Genomic DNA, 17,691 nt, shown 5'->3' with positions numbered 1-17,691 from the left:
GCACCAGCTGGCCCATGAGCACATCAGGCATCAGGGCAGAGAAACATGAAGAAGGAACAGAGGGCATGAAGCAGGTGCCCTTTTATTCAAAGCTGCTTTAATTGACATTGAATACCCATGTAACAGTGAAACAGCATAACTAACGCCAGTTTTGTTTAAGGGACCTCTGCCCATTCCTGTCCATAGGCTAGGATAATTTTAGAGCACTAAGATAAAACTCAAAAACAGCAATCATGTGGATGAATGGGGACGTATGTAAGCAACTAACTGTTTTGTTGAGGATTTATGGGAACGAGGAGGTTTGGCTATCACCATATGAGAGATCATTACCGAGGACCCTTGTTGGTGCCCAGATACCTGTCGTTGTCACCCCCCCTTCCCCCTTACCTAAAGATAAAAGACAAGGCAAAGCCCACTTAATTTTGAGCTGGTTCTTTAGGGCATTAGTCCACCATCTTCTTGGCTTGCTGGCTGTCCTAATAAAGTGGCTTTCTGGCCGGGTGCAGTGGCTCATGCCTGTAATCCCAGTACTTTGGGAGGCTGAGGTGGGTGGATCACAAGGTCAGGAGATTGAGACCATCCTGGCCAACATGGTGAAAGCCCCGTCTCTACTAAAAATACAAAAAATAGCTGGGTATGGTGGTGCATGCCTGTAATCCCAGGTACTTGGGAGGCTGAGGCAGGAGAATCGCTTGAACCAGGGAATCGGAGGTTGCAGTGAGCCAAGATTGCGCCACTGCACTTCAGCCTGGTGACACAGACTCCGTCTCAAAAAAAAAACAAAAACAAAAACAAAAAACAATCAAAAAAGTGGCTTTCTTTGCTCCAACTCCTTGTCTCTCAACTTACTGGCCTTTGTGCAGCAAGCAGAATGAGTTTGGACTCAGTGACACACAAAACAATGCATAGTATGAAATGTGCAGCTTAATAAATTATGATAGAGAAGATGCTTACGAATTTACCACAGCAGTCAAGAGACAGAGCCAGCCCCTGAGGATCCCACTACCTCTGTCTTTTACCACCTCTCCATCAGCACCCTTTCTTCCTTCTCAAAGGTGGGTAGGTCTTGACTTCTTTGCCTGTTTTTGAATTTTATATAAATTTAACCGTACAGTATGTGTTCTTGAACACACCTTCTTTCTCTTTATATTTATGAGATTCATCATGTTGCTCAATGTAGCTGCAGTTTATCAGATTTCATGGCTGTCTGTGGTGTATTTATTTTATTGTTGATGATTTGGCTTGTTTCTAAATTGGGACTCTTAGGGATAGTGCTGCTATGAACATTCTTTTCTTTTAATTATTATTTTTTTGGGGACGGAGTCTTGCTCTGTCGCCCAGGCTGGAGTGCAGTGGCGATCTCGGCTTAATGCAAGCTCTGCCTCCCGGGTTTATACCATTCTCCTGCTTCACCCTCCCGAGTAGCTGGGACTACAGGTGCCAGCCACCATGCCTGGCTAATTTTTTGTATTTTTAGTAGAGAGGGGGTTTCACCGTGTTAGCCAGGATGGTCTTGATCTCCTGACCTAGTGATCTGCCCTCCTTGGCCTCCCAAAATGCTGGGATTACAGGCGTGAGCCACTGCGCCTGGCATTTTTTTTTTCTTTCTTTCTTTCTTTTTTTTTTTTTTTTTTGAGACAGAGTTTCACACTTGTTGCCCAGGCTAGAGTGCAATGGCAGGATCTTGGCTCACCGTAACTCCTGCCTCCTGGGTTCAAGCGATTCTCCTGTCTCAGCCTCCCGAGTAGCTGTGATTACAGGCATGCACCACCACACCCAGCTAATTTTGTATTTTTAGGAGAGATGGGGTTTCTCCATGTTGGTCAGGCTGGTCTGGAATTCCCAACCTCAGGTGATCCACCCCGCTCGGTCTCCCAAAGTGCTGGGATTATAGGCATGAGCCACCATGCCTGGCCAGTTGAACATCTTTTAATATATTTATGGCCTTTGAGATTTTTATTTATTTATTCATTTTTTTTTTGAGACGGTGTCTCGCTCTGTCGCCAGGTTGGAGTACAGTGGTGCCATCTCAGCTCACTGCAATCTCTGCCTCCTGGATTCAAGCGATTCTCCTGACTCAGCCTCCCAAGTAGCTGGGATTATAGGCATTCGCCACCACACCCAGCTAATTTTTGTATTTTTAGTAGAGACAGGGTTTCACCCTGTTGGCCAGGATGGTTTCGATCTCCTGACCTTGTGATCCACCTGCGTCGGCCTCCCAAAGTGGTGGGATTACTACAGGTGTGAGCCACTGCACCAGGCTGAGATTTTTTTTTTCTTTTTTTTTTTTTTTTTGATACGGGGTCTCACTCTGTTGCCCAAGCTGGAGTGCAGGGGCACAATCAAAGTTCACTACAGCCTTGACCTCCCCCGCTCAAGTGATCCTCCCACCATAGCCTCCCAAGTAACTGGGACTACAGGGGTGTACTGCATACCCAGCTAATTTTCTGTGGAGACAGGGTTTTTCCGTGTTGCCCAGGCTGGTCTTGAACTTCTAGGCTCAAGAAATCCTCCCACCTCAGCCTCCCAAAGCACTCTGATTACAGGTATGAGCCACTCTGCCTGGAGTGGATATTTTCAACTGTGAAGTACCTGTTCAATAATTCTCTTGATTGTATTTCTGTTGGGTTGTCTGTCTTTTTCTTACCATAGGTGTTCTTACTATATTCTGGATACTATTCTTTTGCCAGTTGAATGTGTTGCAAATATATGCCCCCCCAGTCCATGGCTTGCCTTTTCGTTTTTATAATATGGGTTTTTTTTTAATGAACAGATGATTTAAATTAATTATTACTAATGGACTCTAAATATATTTTGTGTTTTTGCTTTTTTTTGGTATTTTGTTTAATCTTTCCTTATGGCAAGTATTAGAATAAGGAAGGTATTAATCTGTTAGGTTATCGAAGCTTTATTTTTTTTTATTTCACATTTAGGTTTAAAACCTGCTTAAAGTAATTTCTGTGAATGGTGTGAGAGATGAAGTTTCGTTGTTTTTCTAAGTGGGTATGTATTTGACCAAGAGCTAGTTATTGAAATAACTTTCTCCCTCTGTTCTGTAACCCCAGCTTTCTCCATATGTGAATGGGTCTGTTTCTGAAATCTGTATTCTGTTCTATTTGTTCATTTGGCTAGACATGTGGCAATACCACATCTAAATTACTATAGCTTTATGTCTAATCTTTATATATGACAGACCCACCTTAACATTCTTTTTCAAGAATGTCTTGCTTAATTATGGCCTTTTTTTACATAAAAGGTAGAATAAGCTTATGTATCCATTTCCACAGGAAAATATATTGGGATTTTGATTAAAATTGCACTGAATCTATAGATAATTTGGGGAGCATTATCATTTTTTACCATATTTTTATTTTTCGAGAATATTTATTTTAACTAATGTTTTAAAGTTTACTATTTAGTAGTCATGCAGATTGATATATGTATTTCTCCCTAGATATCTGATGGTTTTGAGTTATAAATAAATAAATAAATAAATATATAAATGTATATATATAAATGTGTGTGTATATATATACACACACACACATATATACATATATACACATATATACACACACATATATATATACTTTTTTAAAAGATAGGTTCACACTCTTGCTGAACAGAGTGTTCAGCAACACTCTGAAAAATTTACCATATTTTTATTTTTTGAGAATATTTATTTTAACTAATGTTTTAAAGTTTACTGTTTAGTAGTCATACAAATTGATATATGTATTTCTCCCTAGATATCTGGTGGTTTTGAGTTATTATAAATAAATATATATAAATGTATATATATAAATGTGTGTATATATATATACACAAACACACGCACATATATACATATATATACACACATATACACACACACACACACACACATATATATATATATATTTACTTTTTTAAAAGATAGGTTCACACTCTGTTGCTGAGACTGGAGTGCAGTGATATGATTATACCTCACTGCCACCTCAAATTCCTGGGCTCATGTGATTCTCTTACCTAATCCTCCCTAGCAGCTGTGACTACAGATGTGTGGCACCATGTTTGGCTAATTTTCTGAATTTTTTGTAGAGAAGGGGGTCTCATTATGTTTCCCAGGCTGGTGCTGAACTCCTGGTCTCAAGCGATCCTCCTGCCTTGGCCTCCCAAAGAGCAGGGATTACAGGTGTGAGCCACTGTGCCTGGCTGTGTATAGTATCTTTTCAGAGTTGTAGTTTCTAAATTTTTGTTGCTAATGCATAAAGATGGAATATGTTTTTGGTTATTAGCCTTATGAACTACTTTGTTAAGCTCACTAATTTTTAATAATTTCTATGTAGATTTATTGGGATTTATTTTTTATAGAATCATATTGTCTGGAAAAATGACAGCTTTATTTCTTCCTAATTTTATTGTATTTTTATTTCTTTTTCTTGCTTTATGGGGCTGACTACAATCTTCAGTATAGTGTTGAATGGAGCTAAAGGTAGTTTTTGTCTCACTCAGGAACTCAGAGGGAAAGCTTTCAGTATTTCACCATTGAGTATAAAGTTTGTCATAGGTTTTTGCAGGTGTCCTTTTCTTAAATTAAGAAATATTCTTCTATTATTTGTAGAAACAAATGAAGACCAGCCAAAAAGAAAAGCAAAGACTATTTTTTAGAGTCTGCTGTAGCAAGGGAGTCCACCACCATCACCTGCATTTTGGCAGAGACTCACAGGCAGGCAGAAGAGTAGAACGCTTTTTCTTTTCTTTTTCTTTCTTTTTTTTTTTTTGAGACGGAGTTTCTCTCTTGTTGCCCAGGCTGGAGTATGATGGTGGGATTTGGGCTCACTGGAACCTCTGCCTCCTGGGTTCAAGTGATTCTTCTGCCTCAGCCTCCCCAGTAGCTGGGATTACAGGCATGTACCACCATGCCGGGCTATTTTTTTCTCTTTTTTTTTGTATTTTTAGTAGAGATGGGGTTTCTCCATGTTGGTCAGGCTGTTCTCGAACTCCCGACCTCAGGTGATCTGCTCACTTCGGCCTTCCAAAGTGCTGGGATTACAGGCGTGAGCTACCGCACCCAGCCGGAAAGATTTATCTAGGAAAAAAAGGGAGACTTCAGGTGTGCCCTGATTGCAGGCTGTTGGCTATTTTCTCTGTTTCTAAGGCAGAAGTGAGGACAAAAATTAGGAAAGCTGTCAGTTATTAATCGAGTCCCAGCCATTCTGGATCCATTGTTACAAGGGTTATTGTTTGACTTCCTGGATTGTTACTAGAGATAGCAGCCTGACTTCCTACAAGCCTGACTTACAGCAGACAGCTTTCTGGGCCGTAGACTGTCCATGAGGGGTTGGTTTCTGGGCAAATTGCTGCAGGCTGTGGGTCTGGCCATTGTCCTTTGCATATTGTCTGCCACATAGTTTTCTAACAGCTGTTATTATTACTATTTGAAAATCATGAATGAGGATTTGATTTTATCATTTTTTGGCATATGTTGATATCTGTATTAGTTTTTCTTTTATTCTGCTAGTGAATTAAGTGATTTTCAAACGTTGATTCAATCTGTAAATCCTGACAATAAACCCTATTTTGCCTTGATGAATTATCCCTTTTATACTGGATTCAGTTTGCAAATACTCTGTTTAGGATTAACTATATTCACGATTGAGGTAGAACTGCAATTTCCCTGTCTTGTCCTTGCAATGCCATGTAATGGACAGGTTTTGGTAGCAAGATTAAGGTGTTTTGATATAATGAGTTGGGATTTATTTATTTTTTTGAAATGTTTGGCACAATTCACTGGTGAAGCCATATGGGCTTGGAGTTTTAACTGTTGATAAAATTTGTTACATTTGAAATAATCAGATTTCTTATTTTTCTTGTGTCCATTTTGATAAGTTTTTTTAAAAAATCATTTTATTTTGAATAATAGACTTGTCAGAAGTTCCAAAAAGCATGTACAAGGATGTCCTGTGTACCCTTTATTCAGTTTCCCCCAATGCTAACATCTCACATAACTGTTTGCAATATAAAATCCAGGAAATTGAGAATGGTGGAATCTACAAAGCATATTCATTTCACCAGTTTTACATGCAGTTGTGTGTTTGTGTGCATGCAGTTTGATACAATTTTATCATATGTGTAGATTTGTTGTAACCATCGCTGATCACCAAATACATAACTCTGATCTCATTACATGGTCCTTTATGCTACCCCTTTATAGACACACACCTCCTTCCCATATCCTTAATAGCTGGTGATCACTGATTTGCTCTTCATTCCCATAATTTTGTCATGTGAGGAATGTTTACATAATTGAAATTATACACTATGCAGCCTTTTGGGGTTGTCATTTTTCATTCCGTATAAAATAGATGTTTCAAGTAAAAAATACTTAAAATTTGTGAGTGGCTTTGGAATTGCTCAGTGGACTTTGAGGAGAGAGAGTTAGTGGAAGTCTAAAGTGCACTGAAGAAAGTGTTCACAGAAATCTCATCATCTCTGAGAATGCTACCAGTGAAGTTTTACTGGATAGTAATAAATATCTTATTGGAACTGGAGACAGGAGATTTTTGTTATGTAGTGGTAGAAAGTTCATGAAAGGTAGAAAATTTCCTTTTGAATGACATAACTAAAATTTCTAAGCAAAGTTCTGAAGGTGTCACTTGGTTTCTTCTGATGCTTATAGCAAAATGTGCAGAGAGAGAGATAAATTGAGAGATGGGCTGTCAAACAAAAAGGAGTCAGAACTTAACTTGATGGCTTTGAAAATTCTCAGCCTATACAGATAAAAAATAATGCTAAAGTTAAGAAGTGGCTTTTGAACAAAGACCACATACAAGGCATTCTCAAGAAAGCTTTGTCTAAGGATGAAGCTGAAGGTATAATTGGAAAATCAAAGGTGGTTTACTCAGAGTATTATTTAGTCAAGTGTAAAGCTCTTTAAATTACTTAATCATGGGACTCGTAGATCCTCCTAAACAATATGGATTCTAAGAAGCTGAAGAGCATTGTGCTTCTATAGATACCCAAGATAGAAACATATTTATCTCGAGGAAATTTGGAGATGTAGTTTTTTATCTAATAAAGTAAATATCAAGAAGATTGAGAAGAGACCCACAATATTTTTAAAAGAGTTATATATGTAGAAACATTGGCATCTTGGAATAAGGAGAACACAGTACCAGATGAGGGAAGCTTCTGGCAGAAAACAGACTGAGGTTTTCAAACATATACTAACTTCCATGAGAAAAGATGCCTTAGAGGGTGGAAATAAGAGCACAGAGAGCGAAGCAGGGAATCATGAAGAATTATTATCAGACCTCGGATGTAATCAAGGAACTTGCAACATTTGCACATCTCAATTTTAAAATTGCTATGTATCAGTGGCTAGTTTGTGGTTCACATCTTCCTTTCTTTGAACAGAAGTGTCTATAGTGGTTATCCTGTTCCTGTTCCACCAATGTATGTTTTGTGTGTTGGGAAAAGATTACTAGTAATTTTACATTCACTGCTCTACAGATCATGAGGAACTATACTTGAGTTGCTGTAAAGATTTATACCTTTGGAGGTTCATCTACACCTGAGCTTGAATGACTTGCTTTGGTTGAAGCTACTTGCCATGTTGGGAGGAATCTTTGTCAATAAACCCACATGGCAAGGGATGGAGGCTTGCAAACAACCATAGAGGTGAGGTTGGAAGGAGTTTCCTCCTTCCTGTCTAGGCTGAGATTTCAGGTGGGACCTTAATCCTGGCCAATGGCTTGACTGCAGACGCAGGAATGACTTTGAGCTAGAGGCACCCTGTTAATCTACATAAGGATTCTTTACCCACAAAACCTAAATGATAATAAATATGCATTGTCTCCAGCCACCAAGTTTTGGGGGTAACTTTTTATGCAGCAATGGATTATGTATACAATAAGATTCAGTGCTTTGAAAACATTCCTTCATCTTCTTGATTCTTTTATTTCTGTTGAGAAGTGATTCCTGTCAGTCTTTTTAATGGCTTCTCTGAAGCTCTGAAGCAATTTTCAGAACTTTAAAGTTCTTGGGGTATGAATTAGTTTCCTAGGGCTGTTGTAACAGGGCGGTTTAAAAACAAAAGACATTTATTTTTCCACAGTTTTGGAGGCTAGAACTCTGAAAATTTTGTTGTTAAGCCAAAATCAAGATAGCAGAACAGCCAAACTTTCTCTGGAGGCTGAAGGAAAAAAATTTTTCCTGCATCTTCCAGCTTCTTGTGGCCCCAGGCATTTCTTGGCTTATGGCAGAATCACTCCAGTGTCTGTCTCCATCTTCACACGGCCTTCTTCTCTTCTTGATGTATCCTCTCCTCTTCTTATAAGGAACCTGGCGACTAGATTTAGGGTGAACCCCAAATCTAGGATAATTTAATTTTGGTATCCTTAATTAATTACATTTGCAAAAACCATATTTTGAAATAAGGTCAAGAAGCTGAGGTTCTGAGTGGACATGGATTTTTGGAGAACACTCTTCAACCCACTACTGTGTAGTTGTTTTTTTTTTATCATGCTTGTGATATGCTAGAATTCTTGACTCTATACCTTGATGCCTTTCCTTGGCATTGGGAAATTTTTAGGAAATGGTTCATGTCTTTAAATATTGCTTCTTTCCCATTCTTTCTCCTTTGTTTTTCTGAGCTTCAATTGTGTGTATTTGTGTGTATTCTTACTGTATCTTCTATTACTTTAAGCTCATTTTGTTGCCTTTTTATGTTCTATTGTTTATTTATGCTTCATCCTGGGTGTTTTCTTCTGATCAATCTTCAAGTTCACAGATTTTCTCTTTAGCTGCATCTGATCTACTTTTAAGCACATCCTTTAAATTCTTAATTTCATTTAATTTCTCTTCCAGTTCTAGAAATTTTCATTTCTTTGTTTCCATTTATCTGCCAACTTTCTTGAGCTTTAAATTTATCTTCTTGAAAATATTCAGCTTAGCTATTTAAAATTCTTTATCTTGTAACTATTTGTTAGATTTCCTGTGGTTCTGTTTGTTTTGCCTGTTTTTTCTCTTTTTAAATCACATAGTTCTGTCCCCTATGTGTCTCATGATTTTTTAGAATATATTTTGCTTGTGGCTGGTTGCTAGGGACATTGGCAAATCTGGATCATCACAAACTAATTTCAGTGATTCAGATTTTACAAAATTGGGCTTCATTTCTGATACGTCCAGTGTGTTTCTATTTCACCTTTAATTAAAGGCTGCAGTTTTGGGGTCTCAATTCAAAGTGTTTGTTTCCCAGCGTTTCTTCCGCTTGGTAAGTCTTGGAATCTAATATTTGTGCCATTATTTACATGGGGCTGTTAAAACACTCTGCTCAGCATTCTCAGTCTTTCAGCTGCATGTTCTGAATTGGTACACAGATCCTACAGAAAAGGCAGAACCAAATGCTGGGCTTGCCTCTCTGGTGGTACATTTTCTTCTATGCCACAGTCTTGTAAATATTCACTGATTTCTTAGCTCCACAATGTCCTCAGACAGACTTTTAAATTTGTCTGGCGTTCCCCATTTTTCTCAACAGGAATGGTGGTTTGAATAACCTAATCCATCATTATCAGAAGTAGAAGTCTTCCAATGCCAACTGTGTTTTAGGTTTCCGGATGCTGATGTACCACACTACATTTATGTCACGTGGGCCAGATCAAAGCCAGAAGGCTAGGAATAATATATGTCCAATTAAAAATGGGGGTGGTGGGGCTGGGCACAGTGGCTCATGCCTATAAACCCAGCGCTTCGGAGGCTGAGGCGGGTGGATCAGTTGAAGTCAGGAGTTCGAGACCAGCCTGGCCAACATAACTAAATCACATCTGTACTAAAAATACAAAAAGTAGCCGGGTATGGTGGTGCATGCCTGTAATCTCAGCTACTTGGGAGGCTGAGACACAAGAATTGCTTGAACCTGGAAGGTGGAGGTTGCAGTGTGCTGAGATTGTGACACTGCACTCCAGCCTGGGTGATAGAGTGAGATTCTGTCTCAAAAAAAAAAAAAAGTGTTCTCATTTTACTTGATGTGATTATTTTACATTACATGCCTGAATCAAAACATCTCATGTATGCCATAAATATACACACCTACTATGTACCAACAAAAATTAAAAAAAATAAAACCTTTACATTAATTTTTTTATGTTAAAAAAATTGGGGGCTTCCTTATGGAAGAGGCCCACCTTAAACCCTATTTATAATAAAGTTCTTATTTATTTTTTAGATGAAAAACACAACCTACTACCTTGCTCCGCTGGGCCCTAACCACAGGTATTGCTGGATGATTGAGATTGTGTGATAAAAAGATAACATTTGGAGAAAGCATACATTGTATAAATGTTTATTGTATTGAATTAAGTCCAGTGATATAATCATAAAAGAAAACAGGTATGGGTATATTTTGTAAACCAGAAACCTGGTAAACCTTAAAATAACAGAAGCGTCATTTTCAAGGTGGATGCCAGAAAAAAAAAAGTTATATTATGGCTTTGGGGATATCAAGATGTTTCTGTCATAATCTGCCTGCTATTAGTATTTGGAACTTGGGCTATGATTCTGTCTAGTTCTTGTGTTCCCCATTTATAAAATGTAGATAATAATTTCTATTTACTTAATATTTGAGAGTTAAAATGGAGGATGCACTCTGAGTCATGAGTACAATGTTCCATTCTTCTTGACTAACACTACCATATATTGTAAAATGTTGAAAAAACATCAATGGTTGCTTGCTAAACCAATGAACCATCAGTTACTAAAAATTTCAGGGCCTGGCTGGGTGCAGTGGCTCATGTTTGTAATCCCAGCACTTTTGGAGGCCGAGGTGGGTGGATCATTTGAGTCCAGGAGTTCGAGACCAGCCTGGCCAATATGGCAAAACCCTGTCTCTACTAAAAATGCAAAAACTTGCTGGGCATGGTGATGCACACTCGTAGTCTCAGCTACTTAGGAGGATGAGGCAGGAGAATCGCTGTAACCCAGGAGGTAGAGGCTGACACTACACTCCACCTTGGGCGACAGAGCAAGACTCTGTCTCAAAAAAAAAAAAAAAAAAAAAAAATTCGGGGCGTAAAAATGATGAACTTTCAGTTGACCTTTTGAGAATGTTGTACTTTGACATTCTACCATTCAATGGAAGTATTCACAGGTATTTCAGGAAGTTAGAGGGAAGTTACATCCTACTGACAAAACCCGTCATCTATTAGAGCAATCAACATCAAAATCTCTTCCATTTATTAATTGTCTCTTTATATGGGCACAGGACTAAACATTTAGTCTGTGTTCTTTACTTTTACCATTAATTCTTCTGATGAGTATAATTGTTTTTGTTTTTGCCTTTTTTGAGATGGAGTCTTGCTCTATTGCCCAGGCTAGAGTGCAGTGGCTCGATCTTGGCTCACTGCAACTTCCACCTCCCAGGGTCAAACGATTCTCCTGCCTCAGCCTCCTGAGTAGCTGGGATTGCAGGTGCCCACCACCACACCTATCTAATTTTAGTGGAGATGGGGTTTTACCGTGTTGGCCAGGCTGGTCTTGAACTCCTGACCTCGTGATCCACACGCCTCGGTCTCCCAAAGTGCTAGGATTACAGGCTTGAGCCACAGCGCCCCGACCTGATAAGTATAACTGTTAAAATGAAAAAAAAAATGCTTTTGTTCAGTATTTATCAAGCTATAGTTTATCAGTACCAAGCTTTGAACCAATTAGGTATACATCTTTCTGATAGCCTCACAAGAGATAACTCACAAAAGATAACTATTTAATCTTCTCAAAGACTTATATCCTCAAAATTTATTTTAATAACATACAAGGTCTTTCTCTTTCACAGCTAGAAACCATTGTGCCAAAGAGCTGCAGTTATTCTCTATATTTTATCAATATGGTGATGGTATTATCTAGGTCACTCCAAAATGAGACTTTGTGATTTAAAATAAGTTTAAATATATAACTATATAGGAATACAGATGTTGAGTTTTCTTGTGAGAAGCCAACATCTGTTTTCAAGTGGGAATGAAACATATTTGTAGTAAATCTGATGTTAAACAGTGGTAGTATCAATATAGTTCCATCAACAAATACTTGTACAGTGCTCACTATTGGGTATTGATTCTTAATTTTTAGGGTCTTTAGTAAATTCCTTATATGTAGAACTTCATTTTCTTCAAGTAACTGAAGTGTTACAAAAGAAGTTACATATCCTGTAGTAACAAGTGTAGTACATGGTTCATACTAGATATTCAATAATTACTTGATTCAGTGATTCACGAGTTTATTGAGAGAGAAGCAGCTGATGGCAGACAGGGTCCAGGATGAAAGGCCTCACTCTTGTATTTTAATTCCTTTCTTCAACTACTTTCCCCAGAAACCTTGTGTGTTATTCTTTCTTCCGGATATTCTTCTCAGATCTACAACTCCCTTTTCTAATATTAGCTACTATGTATCCTTATTGTTGAATGGTGCAAGAAACAGAGAAGACAGATACTGAAATATGTTTTAATCTAACTCCTGAATTCCTGAATCCAAACCTGGTATTTCACATCTCTCACCTCTACAAGCAGGTGAAGAGACAATAGAACGGTGGGAAGAACAGAATTAGGATCTCTGAATATTAGTACTGCTTCTGCCATATACCAGAACTCCTTCATTGGACCAATTGCTCAACTTCTAGGCCTTACAGATGCAATGAAGGGCTCAAATCTGCCACCCACAGCTGGACTATTTCTATATTCTAATATTTTGAGGTAATTTTTGAGGTGATTTCCAAGCAACCCTTATTAATGGCGATTAAACTACTGATTTCAAGACTGTTCCTGCAATAATATCGCCATCACTTGAGTTCTGATGATTTCTTGCCAGGCAGAAAGAAGTGTGGTTACCGCAAATACATCAGACGTTGCAAATAACTTTTAGCTGATTTTAATATAAATACAGTAGATGGTTATCCATTGCTCATGTCAGAGTGATGTGGTGTGTGTTTTGCAATAAGGGAAAGGAATTGAGAACTTCCAGACTTGACGATCTCAATGGGTTTAAAATTTGTGATTGATTTTCCAGAATATTATTCTAAGAACATTGCCATTACATATAGTCCTTGAAAACAGGAACATCACCTATCTGTAAGGGATGGTAGAGTCAGAAAGAAAAAAATTTGAAATAGAAGACCAGAGTATGTGTCCCAGTGCTGATGTGCACTTTTTATGAGCCTTCTTAAAAAAACACATAAGCTGCTTGGCATATTTTTCTTACTTGCTAAATGAGAATATGACAGCTGCTTGAGAGTGGAGGTGGAAATGGAGAGCTGATATTCAATGGGTATGAAGTTTCAGGTATGCAGGATAATTAAGTTCTAGTGATCTGCTGTATGGCATTGTACCTCAAAGTTAACAATATGGAATTGTACGTGTTTTTACCCCAGTAAAATAAGCTGGTATAATTTTGAGGATATTAAAGTGTTTATACATTATAAACACTTAAATTAAGTTGGTTATTAGAAATGGTACCTATTGCATACTCTTAAAAATGGAAAAAATAGGTTAATGTGTGACTGTTTGGCTTCACTTTTTATTTTGTAGTCATTGTCAGTACACATACATTATATTTTTACTTCTAATTTATAAAATAAACATATATGTTTTTACTTCTAATTTATAAAACAAACTTCTATATTTTATAGCATTTTGTTCCTGGTGTGTGTGTGTGTGTGTTTGAGTCAGAGTTTCGCTCTTTGTTGCCCAGGCTGGAGTGTAGCGGTGTGATCTCGGCTCATTGCAACCTCTGCCTCCCGGATTCAAGTGATTCTCCTGGCTCAGACTCTCGAGTAGCTGGTATTATAGATGCCCGCCAGCACGCCCAGCTAATTTTTGTATTTTTAGTAGAGATGGCGTTTCACCATGTTGGCCAGGCTGGTCTCGCACTCCTGACCTCAGGTGATCTGCCTGCCTTGGCCTCCCAAAGTGCTGGGATTACAGGCATGAGCCACTGTGCCTAGCCATTCCTGCTTCTTTAGAACTAAACTAATTAATGGAAGAAGTGGGTTGAAGTTTAATGTTATATTATAAAATTTAAGTACATTACTACTCTAATGGGGATAAAGGGAGCTTTTCCTTGAGTATTTTGCCATGGAGTGGGTCAACTATGTATTTTAGATTATGTGCAACACCTGGGAACTCATAAGTGGCCATATAAAATCTTCTAAAATACTATTATAATAGTGGCCTGAAAAAATGGGGGTAATTCATAGTTGATTTGAGAAATATTGGCCCAAAATATAATCATTTACCCTATAATATGGTACATCTACATATTTGGTTACCATAAGAATTAGTCTTATGTTAATTGAATATAATGGATCCTAAGAAACTGTGCCTCACTGAATTATATAAATATTTTTTATTTAGCCATTTATTGAACCTATCGGCCATAAATATATTGAGTGAATCTGCCCGCCAAGGATGCTCATGGACTTCTTGTTTATGAACTCGTATGGAAGTTTATTTGGTGCTGGGTCATGAAGCTGTTTTTGGATGAAATACCAGAGTAGTTTCAAATATTTTTCTTATAATGCAATATATTTTGTTATGTGCTTTAAAGTCATTAAACTTAGTTAATATGGAGATGCTTTTAATTGATTATAGAAGTTTACACTCTTATATTAGCATTTCACTAACAAGGGTATTTTATGCTTTCATGCTTTTTTGCTGCAATATTTTATCTACCTAAAAATGAGCTTTCATTAGTCCTCAATTTTATATGATAAGACTTCATGAAAAAATAAAATTTGATGAAATGTTCTAGATAACTGAAGCTGAATTTTATTAAATGACAATGAACTGTTCAGGGAGTGCTTTTAAATTACTTTTAAGTTACCTCAGAAATTTGTTATAAATGCACCTGTGCTATTTTATGAGTTTTTTTTTTCCACTCAGGAGGAGCCAGCTTATATTTAATTTTGAATATGTATTTAGTTATAGCCCTGGAATATGAATAATTAGAATGAATTTACCAGGGTTCTTTAGTGCTGCAAAAAGAAGCTAGGTAACACATTAAATATGTATAGAAAGCTGCTTTCCAATACGATGTAATTAACAACAAAAATTCATACTCCTACAGTATTATAACCATGTGATATAATTTATCCTACACAGTCATAAATGGCTAAACTATAAATCTTAATGACCATATTTATATTTTAAAATAGGATGATTATAATCTAATGCATAGAAAATCGTATGTATTCCAGGTGATTCTGCATCCCAAAGTTAAAATAGGAAAATGGACAATTTTCCGAATGTTTAAATGGAAATACTAAAATGGTTGGAAATAAAACAGAGACAGATTCATTGCTTTTTCCTGGTTCTGAATCTCAGCACAGTCATGAGCCTGCTGTGATTGGTGACCTTGGCTTAACTTCTCTTGGCCTTAATTTTTCCATCACACAATCCATAAAAATAACACAATATTTTTATTAATTGCCTAATGTAGCTTTGTAGTATTTTTCTCCTACAATTTATGGCTCATATTCTGATATGAGCCTTTTATAGGATAATTTTATAATATTGTTTCTTGTGTAGGAGGAATGGAGGGATTTTTTCTCTATTGTGCCAGTTCGAAGTTTGTGTATTATTATTGATAGTTTAGATAAGTTTCTTCCAGCTTCACAGTTTGTCATTGAGTATGTCATGAAAAGTTCTAGGAATTTTACTAAGTTTGAGGAAACATTTATCAAGTTTCTTTTTTGCACGAGTTTAACATGCCAGGACATTTCAAGGTTTTGTAAGCAATGACTAATCTTTAGTCACCCACTGGGCCAATTCTCCTGGCAATTCACTTTATTGAATTGAAGGCATTTTGGGGCATATTTTTGGTATATTTGGTATATTTTTTGGTATATTTGATTTTCAGTACAACCAATAATTCTGAAACATATAAAATTAATTAAAATATAAAATATAAAAGTTTTGTAAAATTGATAAGGCATAATCGGGAGCATTCCAGGCCTATCTAGGTGCTTCTCTCTGGAACACTTGTCGATATGGGTTCCTGCCGGCTCTTAGTGGCAAGTGCTGAACTGTTTTCTTCTGGGTCCCCCAGACTTGCCCTAGACAGGATGCCTAGGTGACACTCAAATGTGAGGTCTAATGAATTGCAGTATTTGAAATATGGAACTTCATATACAGATACACAGACATGCTTGTATATGGCATTGCTACAGATTTCTGCCTTATAAACACACTTTTGAATACGTTTTATTTTCCAGTTAGTTCCATCAAAAACAAATAAAAATTATGGAGTATTTATAATCATATATGCTATGATTTCCACTCTATTCCTGACAAAAGAGAGCTTCCATTGTGACTGGAAGCTATGAGCGTTGAATTTTCTATTTACAGTTTTACATATTTGATGATTCAGAGGATTTTCCACAGATTAGCTTTGGCTCTGTACCTTTCAAACCTTGTTTACTTTTTATTACTCACATACTCCAATGCCAGATATATTGGAAGTGCATCTCATACAAGTATGTCTCACATAAGTATGTCTTATGTGACCTCTGACCCTGGCTTTTGGGTCACTTTGCCAGGAGAATCGGCACAGTGGGTGATAGGAGCATTCCTGGAAGCCATATTCTTACACTAAGGCAATTAGCGATAACCTAGTGACTTCAAAGGACTTCTAAGTACCTCAATATTTACACTAAATTCAAACTAAATGTAAATCCCACCCAGCTTCCCTTAGCTGGATGCCAACATGTCCCCAGGAAATCTAGCACTTCAGGAACTGCTGAAATTTGTGACAGAAGAGAAGACGGAGAGAAAAGTGAGAATGATTCTTGATCTTATGTTTGCAGCCTTTATGAAAACATATGAGTATACAGAGATTGGAGGGAGTGTTTTTATAAGTAGATGGGCGGTCACACCAAATGCAGTTATATTTTAGCACAGGCTAAACAATCACATTAATGTTCTCTCCTACCATGAGCTCCCAGGTGGTTTCAGGCCAGGAAAGAAATCGATTCGAGAAGTAGTTCAGTTAATTTCAAAATTTTTCTGAAAACAGCCTGAGGACTAACGTTATGGTCATAGTTGAGTAATATATTTTGCAGCCCAGTCCTCCCACATTTGGTTGGTGTCATTTGGGAGCTGACTATAATTTAATTTAATTAAAATTAAATCACTTTTAATTTTAACATGAATAGTCCTCCCATTGAGATATTTTCAAGTTAATTTGCCAAATACATACATTGAGCAACTACAATCTATCAAATATCATATGAATAGCTGGAAACATAAAGATGCCTAAGACAGTCTTTGCCCTTATGGAACTTAATATTGATTATTTAAATTTTTATGTTAGAAAAATTAAGGCAAAGTCCATGGAACTTTAAAAAAGCAATATATGATTCAGAGGGAAGAGGTGCTGGGTGAGTAGGTGGCATCTAGATGTTACTCAGGGGCTATTTGAGATCAGCCTTGCAGTAATAAAGACTTCAATTCCAGGCATTGGGTAGAATCCGAAGACATGGAGGTGGAAAGGCAGGAAGATGCTCAGGGTATTGCATTTGGCCAGGACTTTGGATGTGTGTGTGTGTGTGTGTGTGTGTGTGTGTTTGATATATGCTATATATGATACAGCGATTATATATTATATAAAATTTGGATCATATTAAAGAGTGAAGAGATGTATTTAATTTGATAGGCAGCTAGCAATAAT

This window comes from Pan troglodytes, chromosome 7 (genome assembly GCF_028858775.2).
Source record: "Pan troglodytes isolate AG18354 chromosome 7, NHGRI_mPanTro3-v2.0_pri, whole genome shotgun sequence".
NCBI lineage: Eukaryota > Metazoa > Chordata > Mammalia > Primates > Hominidae > Pan > Pan troglodytes.
This window is presented reverse-complemented; position numbering follows the sequence as displayed.